This window comes from Geotrypetes seraphini, chromosome 13 (assembly GCF_902459505.1).
Source record: "Geotrypetes seraphini chromosome 13, aGeoSer1.1, whole genome shotgun sequence".
NCBI lineage: Eukaryota > Metazoa > Chordata > Amphibia > Gymnophiona > Dermophiidae > Geotrypetes > Geotrypetes seraphini.
This window is the reverse complement of record NC_047096.1, coordinates 38,754,296-38,776,355: the sequence shown is the minus strand read 5'-3', so window position 1 is coordinate 38,776,355 and position 22,060 is coordinate 38,754,296.

The following is a 22,060-nucleotide window of genomic DNA, read 5'->3' as shown; positions in this document are numbered from 1 at the left end:
CGGCACCGACTGCCTACAGGACATGCTTCTTGCCGCGAGAGGCATGTTCTGTAAGTAGTCAGTTGGCACCGGCACCTCTCCTCCTTGCCGACATCTCACCGCACACCCGGAATCTTGCCGTGGCACACTATTGTGCCACGGCACACAGTTTGCGAGACACTGTTTTAGCCAGACTGAAGAGTGCGGTTTTCAAACAGCAGTCTACATGCAAAAACTGCTACTTTACCCACATAAATGGTTCCAATCACTTGTAGAACAGAAAATGGAAAAATATATGAAGCATGATAATGGCTACTGTTTTAGCATCACAAACATCTAAGTCATGGGTTTTTCTTCATGTCCTGTTTGCTTTTATGAGGCCATCTATGAATGCAGTATTTCACAGGTGCACGCGCTTATTTTTAATCCATTTCATTTGATTGCTTTTGTTTTGTTTATTTAAAGCAAAATGATAAAAAAAGATGAAAATGTGGAAAAAAAAAAGCAAAAACTGAAAGCTGACTCCCTTGTCCTCCTAAACCAAAAAAGATCTTTTCCCCCAACCTCCCTAGCCCCCTCCCAAATCTTCTTAACCACAGAGCAGTGGCAGTCCTCTGGAAGCAGTCCCAGTGAAGAATCATAAATAGGGGAAGAGCCTGGAGAAGGTTTTGCTTGTGGGAGGGATCAGTCTAAATTTCTAAAATGAAATAAAACAGGACATTTGCTTAAGATTCCACATTTCATTTCAAATGTAAGCACTTCCCTAGTGTTTCTAGGTTGATAGCCATCTTGATAAGGACATGTTGCTTTGCACTTGTTAATGACTTATGACTTAGACGATTTAAGGTATGGGATGCTTTGTCTGTCAGCTGGGACTTCATCTTGGGGAGACCAGGTATAATATGAAATACAGAAAAACCTTGGATTGCAAGTGACTTGGTTTGCAAGTGTTTTGGAAGACAAGTAAAACATTTTATTAAATTTTAACTTGATATACAAGCAATACAAGTACATACAGGATACACACATCACAACTGAGCCAATGGTTCTTCTCTCTCTGACGCTCCAAGAGTCTAGTGACTGTTCTAAACAAGCGAAGTCTTGCAATACGAGTACATACAGTATACACACGTCACATCATCACAACTGAGCCAATGGTTATTCTCTCTCTCTCTGATGCTCTGAGAGTGTAGTGACTGTTCTAAATGAACGAGGTCTTGCAATACAAGTGCATATAGTATTTTGTATTAAAGTTTTTGGGTTGTGGAATGAATCGTAGTTTCCATTATTTCTTATGAGGAAATTTGCTTTGATTATTATGAGTGTTTTGGATTAGAAGCATGTTTTCTGAACAATTTATGCTCGTAAACCAAGGTTTTACTGTATATCCAGGTGGTGAAGGAGAAGAAAGCCTCCTGCACTCACAAAGAGCAGGGAAAGAGCTTGCATGCTGACAGATGGCCTGGAACATTTGCTTTAGCTGTGTGTGATCTTATTCTGCAGACAGCGTAGGATTAATTTGTCTACTCATTCCTTCAGGATTTCTTTTATTAATTTTTACCATTCATATGTTTTCATTTCCAAAATGAAGCAAAGTATTTTTGTTTTGCTAGATAAAGAATACATATATCTACAAACCTTGGTAAAAGAAATCTCCCTGCCATTCTAATATTTTTTGGTATAAGCTTGGGACTGTAGCAGAATTGTTTTGCTAGCTGCAACTTACTTACCCAGCATTCCCTAGGGTGCTCTCCTGGCATAGAAAGTAAGATGTGGTCTCTTCCTGTCTTTTACTCCACTGAAAATATACTACTACTACTAATATTTTTAGAGCACTACCAGACGTATGCAGCACTGTACAGTTTCAAGGTTTCAAGGTTTATTAAATATTTGATAAATCGCTATATCTTTATACAAAGCGATGTACATTAAAATCCAATTAATTAAGATAGAAACATACAATAAATATATAAACATTAGATATTAGACAAGACAGACAACAATTGGGAGGAAAGGGAGGTTAAAGTTACATATCTTATAATAAGAAACACATTTAAGGGTAAAACATTGAGGAGGTAGTAAAATTCTTGAAACAAAAAAAATTTTATATTAAAAAAGAACAAAATTTTTATGTATTAAAAATCTTTTTAAAAAGAAATGTTTTCAAAGATTTCTTAAAAGAGGGAATGTCTTTTTCATTTTTTATATATTGGGGCAATGAATTCCACCATTGGGGGCCCACAGTGTCACAAAGAACAGTCCCTGCTCAAAGAGCTTACAATCTAAACAGACAAGACAGACAAACAGGATGTCATAGATACCCTCCCTTAATTGGTGCTAAGAAATTAATTCTCTCTGATCGGCTCCGTATACCTATATAAACCCTGGAGCTCCCATTCTACCTTGTCTTTGAATAGATCAAGTTTCAAGTTTATTAAAATTTGTTATCCCACCTTTTCTGTAATCAAAGCGGCTTTACATAATAAAAATTATAAAATGCAGGGAACAAATAAACATCAAACATCAAAGAAACATCAAGAGACAAATTTTCTTGATTGACGTGACTAACCAGAACGAAACAAACTGGCACATGAGGAAAAAGGGAAGAACTACAATCAGTGATAGGAAAGAACAAAAATAAGAAAAAATGAAAGGGTAGGGAAACAGAAAATTAAAACCCAATACAGGATGCTGGAGACTTAAAAGGACGGTTATACTACAAAAGCATCTTTGAAAAGCATAGTTTTTAAGCTAGACTTAAAGTTATCTAAGGTAGTAATCTCGTGTAAATAATTTGGGGCCGAGTTCCAGGGCGATGGGGTGGTGACTGAAAAGATGTTATTTCTCATGAAGTTGACATGACTTAAGGATGGGATTGCAAGTAAGTTTTGATTGGATGATCGTAGAGTACGGTTAATGGAGTAGGGTATAAGAAGTCTATTAATGAATTCACTTGTGAGTTCCTGAGTACGATCCAGCTACTCGCTGTTCCTTGGTACCCAACTTTTGCTTGCCTTCTGCATATAAGCCAGCTCTAACCTTAGCCTGTTTCTTGATTACTCTTCTACCAATTTGGTTTTGTGCTGTTCCTTTTTTGGCAAGACTGTTCAGTTTGATCTGACCACAGTGTTCCTGTGTCCTAACTCATCTCTTGTCTTTTTTCCAACTGGAGTCTTCTACTGTGCCTCTTCAGTAGCTTCCAAATACCTGCTGTTTCTCTTAGGCCCTCTTTTACTAAGCTGCAGTAGAGGTTTCTACCGTGGCCCATGACATGGTAAACGACATAAAACAAATATTTTCCAGCTGCTCATTCTATTTATATGTGTATGTGTGTGTAATGATTAATAGCAATCGTGAAATTTGAAGGAATTGCTCATAAATTCAGTGTTCTCCCTCTTCAGTCCTTCCAGAAATGTTGTATCTGAGGGTTGAAATCTCCATTTGTAGGGTAAGCTATGTGCTTCAGATAAGATGTGGCAAACTCCTGCCACGTAGATATACAGGATTACTGTGTTACCAGCTGCCAGGTCAAGAAATAACACTTGATTATTAATAATTATGTTTTGAGAGCGAGCTGGCATATAAAGCACCCATCAATGCTTCTATTCTGGCCATTATAATGATGACTATGGGCTGAGGGCCAACTCTAGTACCTCACAATCATGGGCTCATACTCCGGCCACTATAGGAGCAATTCAATAATATAGGTGATAAGAGTTATGCACCTATTTATTACATGCACAAATGTTTAGAATCATGGCATTTTCATGTACCGTATTTTCGCGGATATAACGCGCACCCGTGTAAAACGCGCACACGGGTATAGCGCGCAGAAATCACGATGATATGTACAAAAACTTTTGTATACCGCGCTCACGGGTATACCGCGCATGATGCCCGACGCTCCTTTCGCCCGCCCTGACTTTCCGTGCGCTGTCCCGACTCTCCGTTCACCCCCCCTGACTTCCGTGCACTGCCCTGACTTTCCGTGCGCTGTCCCGACTCTCCGTTCACCCCCCCTGACTTTCCGTGCACTGTCCCCCCTTGAAGTCCTGTCCCCCCTTGAAGGTCTGTCCCCATCCTGAAAGCCTGATGCCCCCCCCCGACGTCCAATACATCCCCCCCCCCCGGCAGGACCACTCGCACCCCCACCCCGAAGGACCGCCGACTCCCCAACAATATCGGGCCAGGAGGGAGCCCAAACCCTCCTGGCCACGGCGACCCCCTAACCCCACCCCGCACTACATTACGGGCAGGAGGGATCCCAGGCCCTCCTGCCCTCGACGCAAACCCCCTCCCCCCAACGACCGCCCCCCCCCCAAGAACCTCCGCCCGTCCCCCAGCCGACCCGCGACCCCCCTGGCCGACCCCCACGACACCCCCACCCGCCTTCCCCGTACCTTTGTGTAGTTGGGCCAGAAGGGAGCCCAAACCCTCCTGGCCACGGCGACCCCCTAACCCCACCCCGCACTACATTACGGGCAGGAGGGATCCCAGGCCCTCCTGCCCTCGACGCAAACCCCCCTCCCCCCCCAACGACCGCCCCCCCCAAGAACCTCCGACCGCCCCCCCAGCCGACCCGCGACCCCCCTGGCCGACCCCCACGACCCCCCCACCCCCCTTCCCCGTACCTTTGGTAGTTGGCCGGACAGACGGGAGCCAAACCCGCCTGTCCGGCAGGCAGCCAACGAAGGAATGAGGCCGGATTGGCCCATCCGTCCTAAAGCTCCGCCTACTGGTGGGGCCTAAGGCGCGTGGGCCAATCAGAATAGGCCCTGGAGCCTTAGGTCCCACCTGGGGGCGCGGCCTGAGGCACATGGTCGGGTTGGGCCCATGTGCCTCAGGCCGCGCCCCCAGGTGGGACCTAAGGCTCCAGGGCCTATTCTGATTGGCCCACGCGCCTTAGGCCCCACCAGTAGGCGGAGCTTTAGGACGGATGGGCCAATCCGGCCTCATTCCTTCATTGGCTGCCTGCCGGACAGGCGGGTTTGGTTCCCGTCTGTCCGGCCAACTACCAAAGGTACGGGGAAGGGGGGTGGGGGGGTCGTGGGGGTCGGCCAGGGGGGTCGCGGGTCGGCTGGGGGGGCGGTCGGAGGTTCTTGGGGGGGGCGGTCGTTGGGGGGGGGGGGGGGGTTTGCGTCGAGGGCAGGAGGGCCTGGGATCCCTCCTGCCCGTAATGTAGTGCGGGGTGGGGTTAGGGGGTCGCCGTGGCCAGGAGGGTTTGGGCTCCCTTCTGGCCCGATATTGTCGGGAAGTCGGCGGTCCTTCGGGGTGGGGGTGCGAGTGGTCCTGCCGGGGGGGGGGATGTATCGGACGTCGGGGAGTCGGCCGGGCAAGAGGGCTTGGGCTCCCTCTTGCTCCGATCGTGGATGCGGGTGCGGGTGGGAGCGCGTGCGAGCAGTCGTTCGGGGTGGGGGTGCGAGCGGTCCTGCTGGGGGGGTGAATCGGGCGTCGGGCGGGGTGGGAACTATGTTTAAAAACTTTTGTATACCGCGCTCAGGCATATAACGCGCGAAGGGTATGCGCGGTAGGTAAAAACGCGTATAACGCGCGCGTTATATCCGCGAAAATACGGTATATATGTGCACATGTATGCATTAAATGGCAACATTCAGCCTAGGTGCTAATCTGTAAATATGCGTCTAATTGACATAGCACATACAAATGGGTGAAGTCTGGGTGGAGCAAGGATGGGACTCCCACCTAGAGGTGTACTTTTAGAATACTGTAAATTGCATGCATATCTCTGACATTTAGGTATTAATGGTGGCGTAGTAAGGGCGACCGGTGTCCGGGACGGTGGTGCCCTTCCTTGCCCTCTTCCTTGCCCCCCTGCTGCACATGCACCCCCTTCCCTTTCCCCTAACCTTTTTAATTTCTCCGGCATGAGCAGCGTGCCCACGTCGATGTCAGCTCGCCCTTTGACATCACTTCCTAGGAGCTGGTCCCAGCTGGTCTGATTCTGTGTCCCATTTTTTGCTTTGTTTCTGGCTCCCTGTCCCCTCCCCCTTCTTTCTTTCTTCCTTCCTGCCCTCCCCCATGCCACCGCCACCGGGGAATAGGCTGCTGCTGCCGCCATCGGGAACAGGCCGAGATCTCCATGCTTCTCTTCTCCACGGAGCCGATTGCCCGACATCAATTCTAACATCGGAAAGGATGTTCCGGGCAGCCAGGCAGCAATTGGCTAGCCAGAATGTCCTCTCGACATCAGAATTGACGTCGGGCGGCGAGAGAAGCAGGGAGATCAAAGAGCACGGTGCTGGCCTGTTCCCCGATGGCAGCGGTGAGAAAGGAAGGGAAGCAGGTTGGGCACCACTGCTCTAGACGAGCCGCACTCTAGGGAGAACAGTGGAGGGTGGCCAGCTGTGCGGATCGTCCCCCCCTTGGTACGCTACTGGAGCAGCAGCATGTCTGGCCGGCTTGTTCCATTCAAAGCCGTGGGCGGAGGCTCCTTGCGAGATCCGTGCCTGCGTCTGAAGCCTCTCTGATGTTGTGATGTCAGAGAGGCTTCCGATGCAGGAGTGGATAGCGCAAGAAGCCGTCAACCCGTGGCTTTGAACGGAACGAGCCGGCCAGACACGCTGCTGCTCCAAAAGGAAGAGAATGATCCAGTCCAGACCGCGGGCCGCAAATAAAACCTGGAGAGCCACATGCGGCCCGTGGGCCGCGTGTTTGAGACCGCTGCTCTAAACTGAACTGGAGTCCTCCAGGTGCACTGCTACAAGTGTGTGTGTGTGGGGGGGGGGAGGGGGTTGGGGGTAGTGCTTCAATACTGTGTTTTCAAGTCCTCAAGAAACTACCTGTCCCTGTCACTATTGAAAATGTGATAGTGAAATAGCTCCCTCCACTGGCAGGACTCTAGGTGGAGGACTCCCTTTCAGCTTAGAGGGAACAGGAGTGCCTATGGTGCTTTATAGAATAGCCTTCTGCTAGGCACTGTGTTATAGAATTGCTCTTCATGTATCAGCCTTAATGATGACTTTGATTCCCTCTTTCCCCCTCCCCCCTAAAAAATCACCAGCTCCAGCTGACCTGGGAAGCTTCAGATCCAACTTGACAGTTAAACTGGGATGCATTCCCATTGTAGTCTACACCTCTGTTACTGAACTACCAAGTTGACCCACATAGAATTACCCAAAGGACAGAGCAAACACTAAGCTGAACTTGGAATTTATGAAAAGAAAACTAAAAGCAGATGAGCAGAGGAAAGAGAAAGCGAAAGAGTTTAGGGGGTAACGTGACAAGAATGGGAGAGAAACAGACGGGGAAATAAGAAAAAAAAGATGTGAGTCGAAGAAGGAAATAAGGAGGAGGAACAAACTTCCCAAATCCCTATGGCGGGCTCCGTCTCTGGCAGTCTTCAAGTCCAAGTTAAAAGCCCTCCTCTTCGAGGCTGCTTTCAACTCCTTATATGTCATGTCTGTCTGTCCAAGTTAGATTGTAAGCTCTTCTGAGCATGGACCATCTATTAAATGTCAAATGAACAGCGCTGCATATGCCTTTCAGCTCTAGAGAAGTGGTAAATAGTAGTAGAGGAAAGGTAACATTGGGCATAAAAAGAGGGCACTAGAAGAAGTGATAGCCAAGTGGAGAGCAGAATAAGATTTAAGGAGGGAGAGGTAGGATGTTGATTCATCAGGCAAACAACACAACCAAACTGTGATGTTTGTGAACCTGACCATCCTTCAGAATGATGCAAGTGAACAAGTGATATTGGGATGACAGCCTCCAGATCAAGGATAAACCAGCAACACATTCATAAATTACATAGGGGGAAAAACTCCTACAAAAAAAGAGGTAATAAAAGCCAGCAGTTACATGGAATATTATAGCTATTCTTTGTGCTGGCCTGGCAAATAACTGCTCTCAGAGGGGCAGGGCATGTTCCATGTTTGCTGATCACTCCTGTGAGCCAAAGCTGACTTTATGGTACACTGTGAAGGATTAATGCCAAGCCAGAAGGAGGACCGTACACATTCTGACTTTAGCAGTCTCCATGGTGATTTGCTAGCAAAGCAGAAAAAACACCCCAATGGCAGTACATTTACTAGGCTACTACAACATGAGAAATGCCATGCTGAGTCAGACCAGTGACCCATTCCGTCCAGCAGCTTGTCTCTGACCAATTAGGGCCACTCAAAAGTACCAAGCAGATCCCAAAGAGGAGCATCTTAACCTGTTGCACAGTCCCAAAAGGAAGATATAGCAAACTCCAGGTCCACTTGATCAGTGGATCTATGCTTCAGGAATTTGACCAACCTTTTATAAAATAGAGCTCCCCTGTTTACTTGGACCACTTCTTCCTACAACAAATTCTACAGTTTAACGGTTCATGGTGATTGGACTGAAACCCCCCCCCCCAAAAAAAAAAAAAACCCACCTTTCTCTAAATTGTCTTACTAGTTGCTAGTTAGTTTTTTTGGGCATGTAGCTTGTTCAATATTGCTCATGATTTTATAAACTTCTCTCAGATTCTCTATTTCAGTCTAGTTCTTCAAGCTGAGGAAACCTAATCTGTTTTAGCCTTTCTTCATATGAAGAAGTCCACTGTTTTCGACTGATGTTATCCTTCTATTTTTGTTAGTTAATTAGGTGCCATCAACTCATGCTCAAGTCCTAGTGACTACAGATCTAAAAAGAGATCGGTTTTGTGTTAGTCCGGTTAGATCCTCCAGCGTCATCCCCATGGTTGTTTTCAACATGTCCAACCATTTCATTGTAGGTCACCCTCTTTGTCCTGGTTTCTTTGTTCTTCCTAAACATACTGTCCTTCTCCAAAGACTTTTCTCTTCTGACAGTGTGACCAAAATAAAACAGTCCTAACTTCATCATTTGGGCTTCGAGAGTCTATTTCTGTTATGATTTATGGTTTAATTTTGTTAAACATTACATACCGCCCTTCATTAGGCAATAACAGAGTGGTTTCCAAAATTGCAATTAAAATAGAAAGGAACTCCATATTCATAAAAAAAGGCAAGGGATAGCACAGTAGAAGGAAAAAAAACCCCAAACCAACCATATCTATATTTAATATTCTGCAGACTGCCTCATTAGTAAGCCCTCACGGCACCAGAACCATCTAACTCAATAGAAAAAGCTTTCTCAAAAAGGAATGTCTTCAAAAGAGTTCTAAATTTCAAATAAGTGAGTTCAAGATGCATTATCCTCCCCTTTTACAAAACCGTAGCACAGTTTTTAATATCGGCCATGGTGGTAACAGCTCTGATGCTCTTAAAAAAATGCACTATGGTTTTGTAAAAGGGGTAGGGGATATATTTGGAAGAGAATTCCAAAGAGATGGTAAAAAAAACCCCAAAAGAAAGCTCTCACTCTAGTTAATTCATAATGAACCTAGGGCTCCTTTTACTAAGCTGCGTTAGGGCTTTAACGCGCGGGATAACAGGCGCTACAATGCCACGTGCGCTAGATGCTAACACCAGCATTGAGCTGGCGTTAGTTCTAGCTGCGTAACGTGGGGTTAGCGCGCGCTAAAAACACTAGCGCACCTTATTAAAAGAACCCTAAATGAACAGAAGGAATTTGAAGACGCTGATCATTCCAACAATGCAAAAGTCTTGGTGGACAATAAGAACTAATGAGAGAAGAAAGATAAGCTGGAAGGAGTCAATATTTAGCCGGGGGTGCTCAGTGTTTTTCTGAGCCAGAATTATACTCAAAATTCAATGCCATGTTATGTCTGGAGTCAGTGACATATACAGCAGCTGGTTAAGAGCGATATTTAGCTATGTCTCACTATACCATGTTTAGTCATTTTATGTATCTTGTAACCCGCACTCTCAGGGAAATGTGTCCAGGACTGCGGGAACAAGGATTTTCCCTTGTGAGCCACGAAAGGCCACACAAGGAAGAAAAAAACAAACCAGTTTAGAATAAGGATTTTGCCCACAAGGCAGGTAAGTTTTCATGAAAACCAGGACTGGATTTATTTTGTTGCATAGCAGTAAAACCAAAATAAAAAACAAACTTTTGTCAGGATTTTCAATCAAACAATCCAGTCTTCAAAACCTCGAGCTTCAATATCACACACAATAAAGTTTCAAATTCAAATAGAAAAAGGGCTCTGTATCTATCAATGAGCCTCAGCTTCAAAGTTATTTCAAAAAGAAAAACTAACAAAAAGAAAACAGTCTCTTCCCTTTGATAGTACACTTGGACTACTGTCAGTGACACAGCACTGCACTCCTTCAGCAATTGAAAATGCTAACCAGGTGGTGTGCTCCACGTGTTGTAATAATGCTACACAAAATAGAGCCCACTATCCCACCTCAAAACGTGGGGCTAAATCCCCCACCACACTGGCTGGATAAAGTGTAAAATAAAGGATTAACAAATGTCAGTTTTACAGTCTCACACTCTTGTGCTTCTCTGCTTCAGTTTTCAGCAGGGAAAAAACACAGCCTCAAAAGAAAAAAAACCCAAACAGTTCACTGTCCAAAGCATAAGAAATTGCAATACTTTTTAGGCAGGTTTTGTACTTGCCTTGGAGACACACACTTCCGTGGGTTGATAATCTGATTGAACCTCTGTGCCTGGTTCTGATCCCAACTCCATAGCTTGTGAAACTTCAGAGAGGTCAGGAGTCATCTCAGTCCCAGCTTCAACAATCTCCATGCATTCTGGGGTTTGTTGGTCCTGCAGAGCTCTTAGTCCTGAGCTAGGCTGCCAGTACTTTTCTTGTGACTGTTCTCCACCTCTCCAGTTCTCCCTCTGCCTTTCCAACTGCTCAGACCTGAGATTAAGGAACTTGCAGCCCCGCCCAACCTTCCCAGGTGCAAAGCATTTCCGGTCACAAGACCTGGGAAGGTGAGGGGGAGGGGAAGTCTGTAGCTCAACCCCTAAGCTCCCTCTGCTGGCTTTAGTAGGAATAGCAGGCAAAAAGAAAAATTGTTCTTTAGCTTGAGCAGAATGGGAACTAACTGCTCTAGGCATGGGCCTTATACTAGGGCCAGTCCTAGCAGGCCTACCTCGCATACCACAATCTCCATACTTTGTTAACTATCCCCAGGGCAGAATTAACCAATAGGCCAAGTAGGCACGTGCCTAGGGCCCGAAATGGTCAGGGGGGCCCGATGAAGGAAGGCATCAACATTGTTTTTTCCAAACGGCATTGGGCCCCTCCAGCATCGATCGGCAATGTGGGCCCCACCCCGATAGGCAACCCTCCCCATCGACGGAAAGTAAGACAAGCAAGCAATGCAGGTAAAAAAGGCAACAGGAACTGTAATTGTGCAAGCGGTGCTGCTTGCCCAAAGCTTCCCTCTGATGCAGCTTCCTGTTTCTGCCCGGGCGCATGGTGGGGTGGGGGTGGGGCAGGGGGCCTAGTGTACTTGTGTGCCTAGGGGCCCTCGAATAGTTAATCCTGCCCTGACTATCCCCCCACTTAAAAAAAAAACGTAGTGCATTTACCGGCCCTGGCGGTAACAGCCTCGACACTCATAGAATTCCCATGAGCGTCGGAGATGTTACCGCCATGGCTGGTGCTAAAAACCATGGTACAGTTTTTTAAAAGGGGAGGGGGGTGGGTATGTTTGCCAATTGTATCAGATAATGTTTGCCTTGCTATTTTATACCAAAGGATGTTTGAAAGTATGGTGAAGAGATTATAACTACAGCCTTAGCAGCCTGTGATTGTGGATTCAGGCCTACATTGTCCCCTGTGACCCTGAGCAGGCCACTTGATACCCCGTTGCCCAGATACATTAGATAGAGTGTGAGCCCACTGGGACAGACAGGCAAAAATGCATGAGTAAATTCATGTAAACTGTTCTGAGCTCCCCTAGGAGAACTGTATAGAATATTGAATAAATTAATTAATTAACTGGCTATAGTGAACCACATAAAAAACAAATCAAAAAGACTGCTTAAAAGTCAGTCCTTTTTTTGCATTACCCTGGCTGGTTAAGTGCTGAATATCTGGCCAAGTAATGACTCTGCCTCTTGAATGCCCCCCAAATAGCTGCTTTTGAGCTCGGCGCTAACTGGACATTTTCAGCGGCACTAACCAGTTAACTGCTATTGAAGATGAGTGGTTAACCTCAAACAAATAATTTAGATTCAAACGGTTTTATTGATGCAAACATCATCAAATACAACAAATAATTGAACTGGCCAGGAGCTATTTCTGGCCTGTTAAATTGCTTTGAATATTGACCCTTTTATCTTTTTTTGAGATTGAGTGAACAAAACTATACACAGTACTGAAGATGTAATCACCCTATGGATTTATATAGAGGTGTTAGGATTGGTACAATTTTTGGGAGGATAAAAACTATGGCCAGTTTTTGTCAACCATTCTCTTTTTTATTCAAAAAAGTTTGGAATGGCCTTCCTTTTATAATTAGAGATCTCTCTCATCTACCCACTTTTCGTAATTTACTAATGATCCTTCTTTTTCAAATAATCAATCATATAAAATTCAGGCCCAAAAGATATGGGGGTCCTTTTATCAAGGCGCGATAGGTGGTTAACGCGCGGAATACCGCGCGTTCAACCGCCTGCTGCGCTAGTCGCTAACGCCTCCATTGATGAAACGTTAGTTTTTTGGCTTGCCGCGTGGTTAGCGCGTGATGAAATGTCCGACGCGCTAACCCCCATAGCACGCCTTGATAAAAGGAGCCCATAGTTTCTGTTCTAATCTCTTATATAATTTTACTAGATTAGACACAAAACCAAATAAATAAATAAAAGTTCAAAACAATAGAAACATAGAAGATGATGGCAGAAAAGGGCCATAGCCCATCAAGTCTGCCCACTCTAACGACCCCACCCCCTTGAATTTACCCCCTAGAGATCCCACATGTGTATCCCATTTCCTTTTAAAATCTGGCACGCTGATGGCCTGAATCACCTGAAGTGGAAGTTCATTCCAACGATCGACCACCCTTTCGGTGAAGAAGAACTTCCTGGTGTCGCCATGAAATTTCCCACCCCTGATTTTCAGCAGATGCCCCCTTGTGGCCAAGGGACCCTTAAGAAAGAAGATATCATCCTCCACCTCAATACGGCCCGTGATATATTTAAACGTATCTATCATGTCTCCTCTCTCTCTCTACGTTCCTCGAGTGAGTAAAGCTGCAATTTATTCAGCCTTTCCTCATACGGGAGGTCTTTGAGTCCCAAGACCATCCTGGTGGCCATTCGTTGAACCGACTCAACTCTCAGCACATCTTTTTGGTAATGTGGCCTCCAGAATTGTACACAATACTCCAGATGAGGCCTCACCATGGATCTGTACACGGCATTATAACTTTGGGAGATCATTTTAAAAAATGGCTTCTACATGTGTAAATAGTAGTGTATAGAGAAGAGATGTCTCAGGGGTGATATGAAAGAGGTCTATAAAATACTGAGTGGAGTGGAAGGAGTAGATGTGAATCACTTGTTTATTTTTTCCAAAAATACTAGGACTAGGGTACATGCAATGAAGCTACTATGTAGTAGATTTAAAACAAACCAGAGACAATATTTCTTCACTCAATGTGTAATTATATTCTGGAATTTGTTGCTGGAGAATGTGGCGAAATCAGTTAGCATAGCAGGGTTTTAAAAAAAAGGTTTGGATAATTTCCTAAAAAAGAAGTCCATAGGCAATTATTGAGATGGTTTGGGTGAATCAGGGCATGCCCTTAGAAGCCAGGAACTTAAATTCAGCTCAGAAGATTCAGAGGGATAGAGTTAGCCAGCATACCTGCTTCCAACGTCCTTCCTGATGTAGCAATGGAAGAGCTACCGGAGGAAACTCTGCTGGTAGCTGATCTGAACTTCCAAGGGGAGCCGATGCAGCAAGAACCCAGTGAGTGGGAGGCTGAATAGGGCCAACTATCTCCCCTTCCCAGTAGCCCTGAATTCTATTGTCATCATTAAATTTTAGCCAAACAGCAAGAACAAATTTAATTCTTTAATTTTTAAAAATCCCACCCCGCAATGGCTTATTAACATACGTATGTGTCTATTCCATCTAACAAAAGAATCACAACATACATAGTTAAAATAAGCAATGATAGCTTCAACTGATTTTCAATTGTATTTATTTATTCAATTTTCTATATCATTCGCTCAAGGGAGCTCAAAGCGGTTCACATGAATTTTTCCCTTAACCCCATATCTTGATTAGGTGTTCATGAATGCAAATAGTTAAGTTTTGAGGCATTGATGAAATATTAGATAATTGATTATTTCCCTGATCTTTGATGGTGATTAACTCGTAAGTAAGCTGTTACTCCAGTGAAAGTCCAATGCCTTGTTTTTGATCAGCTCATGGTTTTTATCAGATAGTACCAATAAACTCTTTTCTTGGTAACAGGCTTGGTAGCTGATAGCTGGATACCTTGGAACTAATCCTTTACTATCTCAACATATAATCAAAAGGATTTATAAACTAACAAGCAAGGCTATTGGCAGTTAGGAAAAAGAAACAGGAAAAACAGAAAAATGAAGGCAGATAGGCCCTGTAGTTTTTATTTAGTCTGCCTATCTGTGCCATCTGGATGATCACAAATAAAACAGTTTTATAAAATTTGGCACTTGTGTTTTCAGTTTTTAAAATGAGCACCTATACATGTAAATGCCAGCAATTATACATTCAGAAATGACTGATGACACACTTTTACTTTGAATGTGTTGCTAACTAAAATGGCTGCTCCCATTAGCCATGCTGATTTCTTGGTATCTTTAGCAAAACAAGAAAATTGACCCTGATGACTCCACAGAATAAAAGTCCAACGACAACAGAAGATACTGTGGAGAGTTGATGTTCCAAATATAGACTTTATTGTTAATCCAGCTTGATAATCCACATAAAAATTTGTAGGACCCAATCCACTAGGCACTTTGGACCCAACACGGTCTGTATTTCACAAGAATGTCTTCTTCAGGGGTCCCTGTTGGTCCTAAGTTAAGAACTCATGGAATATCTAATTGGTTCTAAGAAAAAAGTTCCGCAGTAACTCTGCGTAAGTAAGAAGCTCAAGTGAAAAGAAGACATTCATATCGAAACACGGACCGTGTTGGGTCCAAAGTCCCTAGTGGATTGGGTCCTACAAGTTTTTATGTGGAATATCAAGTTGGATTAACAATAAAGTCTATATTTGGAACATCAATTCACCACATACTCGTATTTTACAAAAGGCTCTGTGTTCAGTGTACCTTTTGTAAGATACCCAGGAAACTTACCTGGATGTCCCAAATCCTAGCCAGATGCCCTATGCAAAATCAGTTTTCACATCTTTAAACCAGTGGTTCTTTTCAATACCCCACACCCCGAGGAAATATTTGATTAATGTTCATACCCCCTACGAAAGTAGTATCACAGCCACCTACTACCACCGCTCAAGGCACACTGGCAGCTGAATGAGTGATGACTCATCACTAAAGGACAGACACTTTTTGTTGCACCCCTGAAATTCCATCTTGCACCCCAGGTTGGGAACCCCTGTTTTAAACACTCTTTCAAACTGTGAGCTCCTTTTACTAAGCTGCGATAGCGTTTTTAGCGCACACAGCATTTTAGCACGCTCTAAACCCACGCTACGCAGCTAGAACTAATGCCAGCTCAATGATGGCGTTAGCATCTAGCACGCATGGCAATTGAGCACGTGCTAAGCGTGCGCTAAAACCGCTATTGCAGTTTTGTAAAAGGAGCCCTGTAACTAGAACCATTAATCTTTGAAAACACCTACAATATTCCATCCCAAGAATAATTCTATGGCAGTCAGATCTGTATGTCATGCATATAGATATACGGTTACATATACAGACGCTGTGGTCAATATTTTTTTAATGCCAGCCATGTTGGTTAGTTAAAACACAGATTTGTAGCACCACTAACCGGATTGTAAATGGCACTTGATATCCATATAGAGCAGCCAACTCTGGGTTACCCAGGGGGTTTAGACATTCAGACCACTAGGACAGCGTTCTTGCCAACCAGCATGGAAAATATTTCAGAGTTAGTTTATCTGGCTAAGCAGATAAACTGATATTTATTTGTGTAAATGGCTTTGAAATTTTTTCTCTATGAATCTATTTAAGCTAGACTATACACATAATAAATCCCAATTAGAATATCTAGGTCTTGACTAAGCTTTTCAGCGTTTACCATTTTATACTATGGCAAAACATGTACAAATTATCATGACAATTCCCTAACTGTAAACAAAAGAGAGAAAAGAGAAGAGTGAATTGGTCAGAGAGAATGGTAAAGAGAAAAAATGGAAGAGGAGAGACGGCAGAGTATAAGTGAGACAAACAATGTACTCATTTGCACAGAGAGCATTTCCCATCTAACTATTCATTAAATATTTCAGTGTTCTACTTGCAAATGCAATTTGTGAAGTCATTAATGATAATGAGGTCCTTAGACAATAAAGGAGAAGAAAGAATGAGTTAAAAAAAAATAGAAAACATGGATGGATAAATATCTTGCCCTTTACTAGAATTAATGAAGCTAGTTTATTTTGCAGAAGTTTATGGTATTTGGAAATGTCAGATGCCATCCTTCACCCCACATGGCTGAAGGCAGACAACTCAAGACCTCTTTTCTGCCCCCTATGGAGATATGATTGAGAAAGAACTGAAGCTGTGGTTATGCCCAACTGCTTTTCTTGTAATAAAGTTTCCTGGTGTAAGCTCTTTTCAAACAAAAACTGAGTTAGATGGCTTATCTCATTTTGACAGTGACACTTTTTGGCTTATTTGATAGGATCTAAATACATTCAATGGATAGTACAGTTCAAACAAAATCAACCCATCATTTACCTGTGATTCCTATTGTGTCTAGTGTTTGTAGAAGGATGTCATGGTCCACCAGCATTTGACTTGGTGGACCATGACATCCTACTACAAACACTAGACACAATAGGAATCACAGGTAAAGTATACACATGGTTTCAATGATTCCTACAATCCAGGACTTACAGAATAAAGACATACAAAGAAAAATCAGAACCATGGTCCAACCCCTGCGGCATACCCCAAGGATTCCCTTTCTCCCCTACACTCTTCAGTCTCTACATTGCATCCCTAGGCACCTGCCTAGACAAATTAGGCATAACCTCCTATAGCTATGCAGACAACATCACCATTCTCCTTCCTTTTGATCAACCAACACCCAAAATGACAGGCACACTACACAGAACACTAGAAACAGTACATGGATGAAAGATCACAAACTGAACTCAGACAAAACAAAATTCATACTCCTCGAAAATCATAAAACCCCAACCATAACAAACCTAGTTATAAACTCAATCACTTACCCCATTCAACCCACTCTAAAACTTCTGGGAATGATGATAGACAGATGCTGTACCATGCAATCACAAATCAACAAAACAATACAGAAATCATTCAGGGTCATGAGAAACCTAAGGCAACTTCGTAAATTCTTTGACAGAAAACAATTCCAGCTCATTGTCCAGTCCCTAGTCCTAGGTCTTCTAGACTACTGTAACATCCTCTATCTACCCTGCTCCGCAACCATGATAAAGCAACTACAAACAGTACAAAACACAGCACTGAGACTTATCTGTTCACTGAGGAAACACGACTACACCACCACAGCATACCTCTACTCACACTGGCTCCTAATATAAGCAAGAATACCATTCAAATTCTACTGTCTACTATTTAAAACCATAAATGAAGACAGCACAGCCTACTTGAATAACCGCCTAATCCAAACTACCACAACCAGACACAGGATAACCCACACACCATTCCTGCACCCTCCAATCAGAGACGTCAAACGAAAAAAACTGTACGATAACCTACTAGCCACACAGGCGACAAAACTAGACCGCCAACTCTCCAATTTACTGATCACAACCGCAGACTACAAAACTTTCAGAAAAGAAATAAAAACACTGCTATTCAAGAAATACTTGAAAACAAACTAATCACCACTGGAATGATCTCAATACCCGGAAGCAACCTGCTCTATTCTACACTTCCTCTGGAAATGTCCAGATAACTTCCTATGTAATTCGCCTTGAACCGCAAGGTAATGGCAGAATAGAAATCACTAATGTAATCTAATCATTTGTCTGGCTCAGATTTGGTCACGTTCTAATTTGGTCACCTTCAGAGATACACTCACAGAATATCATTTTTGACACCAATCCCTTTTTTACTTCTTACTATTTATTTTTTTACTTTTTAATCACTACACATCACATGTTTATTCACAAATTTATCACACATCATATTAGGACATATTCCAATCATTATTTTATTATCCATAGGACCCCCAAGGAAGACAAGGTAGTCGAAACACGGACTGTGTTGGGTCCAAAGTTCCCATTTATGGGTCCTAGACTTTTTATCATGTGGATTATTTGATTGTATCTTCAATAAAGCCTGCATCTTAGACATCTCCACATCGTTTTTGTTTTTTGGTTGCCCTTTAATTTTGTGGAGTATCAAGGGTCAATTTTTGTTTGTGTTTAATGAGGTCCTTAGCCAACAAAAGAGAAGAAAAAATGAGTTAAAAAAATAGAAAACATGGATGGATAAGTATCTTGCCCTTTACTAGAATTAATGAAGCTAGTTTATTTTGCAGAAGTTTATGGTACAGTATTTAGAAATGTCAGATGCCATCCTTCACCCCACATGGCTGAAGGCAGACAACTCAAGACCTCTTTTCTGCCCCCTATGGAGATATGATTGAGAAAGAACTGAAGCTGTGGTTATGCCCAACTGCTTTTCTTGTAATAAAGTTTCCTGGTGTAAGCTCTTTTCAAACAAAAACTGAATTAGATGGCTTATCTCATTTTGACAGTGACACTTTTTGGCTATAGTCTTATTTGATAGGATCTAAATACATTCAATGGATAGTACAGTTCAAACAAAATCAACCCATCATTTACCTGTGATTCCTATTGTGTCTAGTGTTTGTAGAAGGATGTCATGGTCCACCAGCATTTGACTTGGTGGACCATGACATCCTACTACAAACACTAGACAGAATAGGAATCACAGGTAAAATATATACATGGTTTCAAGGATTCCTACAATCCAGGACTTACAGGGTAAATTCAAACAAAGAAAAATCAGAACCATGGTCCTACCCCTGTGGTGTACCCCACAGATCCCCTTTCTCCCCTCCACTCTTCAATCTCTACATTGCATCCCTAGGCACCTGCCTAGACAAATTAGGATTAACCTTCTATAACTATGCAGACATCACCATTCTCCTTCCTTTTGATCAACCAACACCCACAATGACAGGCACACTACACAGAACACTAGAAACAGTACATGGATGAAAGATCACAAACTGAAGCTGAACTCAGACAAAACAAAATTCATACTCCTCGAAAATCATAAAACCCCAACCATAACAAACCTAATTATAAACTCAATCACTTACCCCATTCCACCCACTCTAAAACTTCTGGGAATGATGATAGACAGAGCAATACAGAAATCATTCAGGGTCATGAGAAATCTAAGGCAAGTTTGGAAATTCTTTGACAGAAAACAATTCCAGCTCATTGTCCAGTCCCTAGTCCTAGGTCTTCTAGACTACTGTAACATCCTCTATCTACCCTGTCCCGCAACCATGATAAAGCAACTACAAACAGTACACAACATAGCACTGAGACTTATCTATTCACTGGGGAAACATGACCACATCACTGCAGCATGCCTCGACTCACACTGGCTCTGAATACAAGCAAGAATACTATTCATATTCTACTGTTTACTATTTAAAACCATAAATGGAGACAGCCCAGCCTACTTGAACAACCGCCTAATCCAAACTACCACAACCAGACACAGGAGAACCCATACACCATTTCTGCACCCTACAATCAGAGACGTCAAACAAAAAAAACTGTACAATAATCTACTTGCCACAAAGGTGGCAAAACTTGACCGCCAACTCTCCAATTTACTGATCAAAACCCCAGACTACAAAACTTTCAGAAAAGAAATAAAAACCCTGCTATTCAAGAAATACTTGAAAAAAAACTAATCACCACAGGAATCACCTCAATATCCGGAAGCAACCTGCTCTATTCTACACTTCCTCTGGAAATGTCCAGATAACTTCCTATGTAATCCGCCTTGAACCGCAAGGTAATGGCGGAATAGAAATCACTAATGTAATGTAATCATTTGCCTGGCAAAGCACTGTCCATTATGGCCAGTGAAATCAGCTAGTAAGGTTATAATCTATTCCGCTCTAAAGGAAGAGTTTGTGTTGAACTTCCTATAAGATGCAACGAACCAACCAATTCTTAGGAAATTCTTACCAAAATCAACATCCAAAATTGTAGATCATCCAAACTTTATTCAGCAAAGGAGATCTTACACAATTTAAACCCTTTTGTTGTATGAAATCTCCTTTACTAAATAAATATTTTGAACCTTTTTATTTATATATGATATGCTTCTTTCGAAAGGACAGGTTTAGACACTCCTGCTGTATACCATTATTTAAGGTGGATTCAGGGAAATCCACTGCTTATTCCTAGGATAACTACTACTACTAAGTATCACTTATATAGCGCTGAAAGATGTATGCAGCGCTGTACATTTTGACATTTATAGATGGTCCCTGCTTGGAAGTGTGTTCAATCTATCTTTGACACACAGACATGACTTAGAGGGTAGGGGATGCAGAACCCAAGGTGAGAGGAGTTAGGAGTCAAAAGCACTCTCAAAGAGGTGGGCTTTTAAATGGGCCTTGAACACTGCCAGAGACAGAGCCTGCCTTAGGGATTTGGGCAGCTTGTTCAAGTATATGGTGCAGCAAGGCAGAAGGGATGGAGCCTGGAGTTGGCAGTTGAAGAGAAGGGCACAGATAGGAGGGACTTACCAGCTGAGTGGATCTCATGGGGGGGGTCATAGGGGGGAGATAAGTGAAGAGAGATAGTGAGTGAGTTCATTTGTAGGTCAGTAAGAGGAGTTTGAATTGTATTCGGAACAGATGGGAAGTCAATGAAGTGATTTTAGTAGAGGAGTAACATGAGTAAAGTGGCTCTCCTGGAATATAAGTCATGCAGCTGAATTATGGACAGATTGGAGGGGAGCGAGATGGCTAAGCGGAAGCCCTGAGAATAACAAGTTGCAATAGTCTAAGCGTGAGGTGAGAAGGGTGTGGATAAGTGTTTTAGTAATGTGGTCAGAAAGGAAGGGTCAGATTTTGGTAATATAGAGGAAGAAGCAGCAGGTTTTAGCGATATGTTGTATCTGGGCAGTGAAGAGTAGAGAGAAGTCAAAGATGACCCTTAGATTATGAGCAGACAAAACAGGAAGGATGAGAGCGTTGTCCACAGAAAAGGAGAAGGAGGGATGCGGAGAGTTAGGTTTAGGCAGGAAGATGAGCAACCATATTAGCCATATTCAATTTTAAATGGTGGTGAGACATCCAGGTTGCAATGCCACATAAGCAGCAAGAAATCTATTGTACTATTTTGAGGTCACTATGCACTTGTGACCTTGATTGGCCAATGTTGGAAACTGGATATTGAGCTTGATGAACATTTGGTTTGTCCCAGTACCTTGGTATTTAGGTACTTATTCTTCATTCAAAGAAAAAGTAGCTGGGGTATCATTATATGCATTGGGCACATATGAGGGGCCACTGAAAAGTTCTCAGCCCAACCAAGAAGAGAATGATGGGAAGCTATAAAACAAACTTTTCTTGACACTTTTTTTGTTTCAATGATAAGAAACAAAAACGAAGTGTCAAGAAAAATGTGGAATAACTTGTAAGTTTCATGGATCCTCATCATTCCCTTTTTGGTTGGGCTGAGAACTTTTTTGTGGCCCTTCATGTTTTCCTTGCTTCTCAGAGGGTCAGGTATAGAGTAGTTATTTCCTTGGCTTCTTTCAGTAGAAAAGGCTTCCTTACACACTCAATGTTGCTTTGATGACTGCTTTTTCTCCTTCTTCTTGCATCCTCTGGAGCATCTCTTGATGACAAAGACTGATCTTATACGGCACTGCATTTTCCATCACCTGTGTCAAAAGCAGAATTAATATATCGTTTAAAGGTCTGGGCTGAATAATTTCTAGCCCTATGCAATAAATCAGCAGGCCTCAGTTTTCTTTT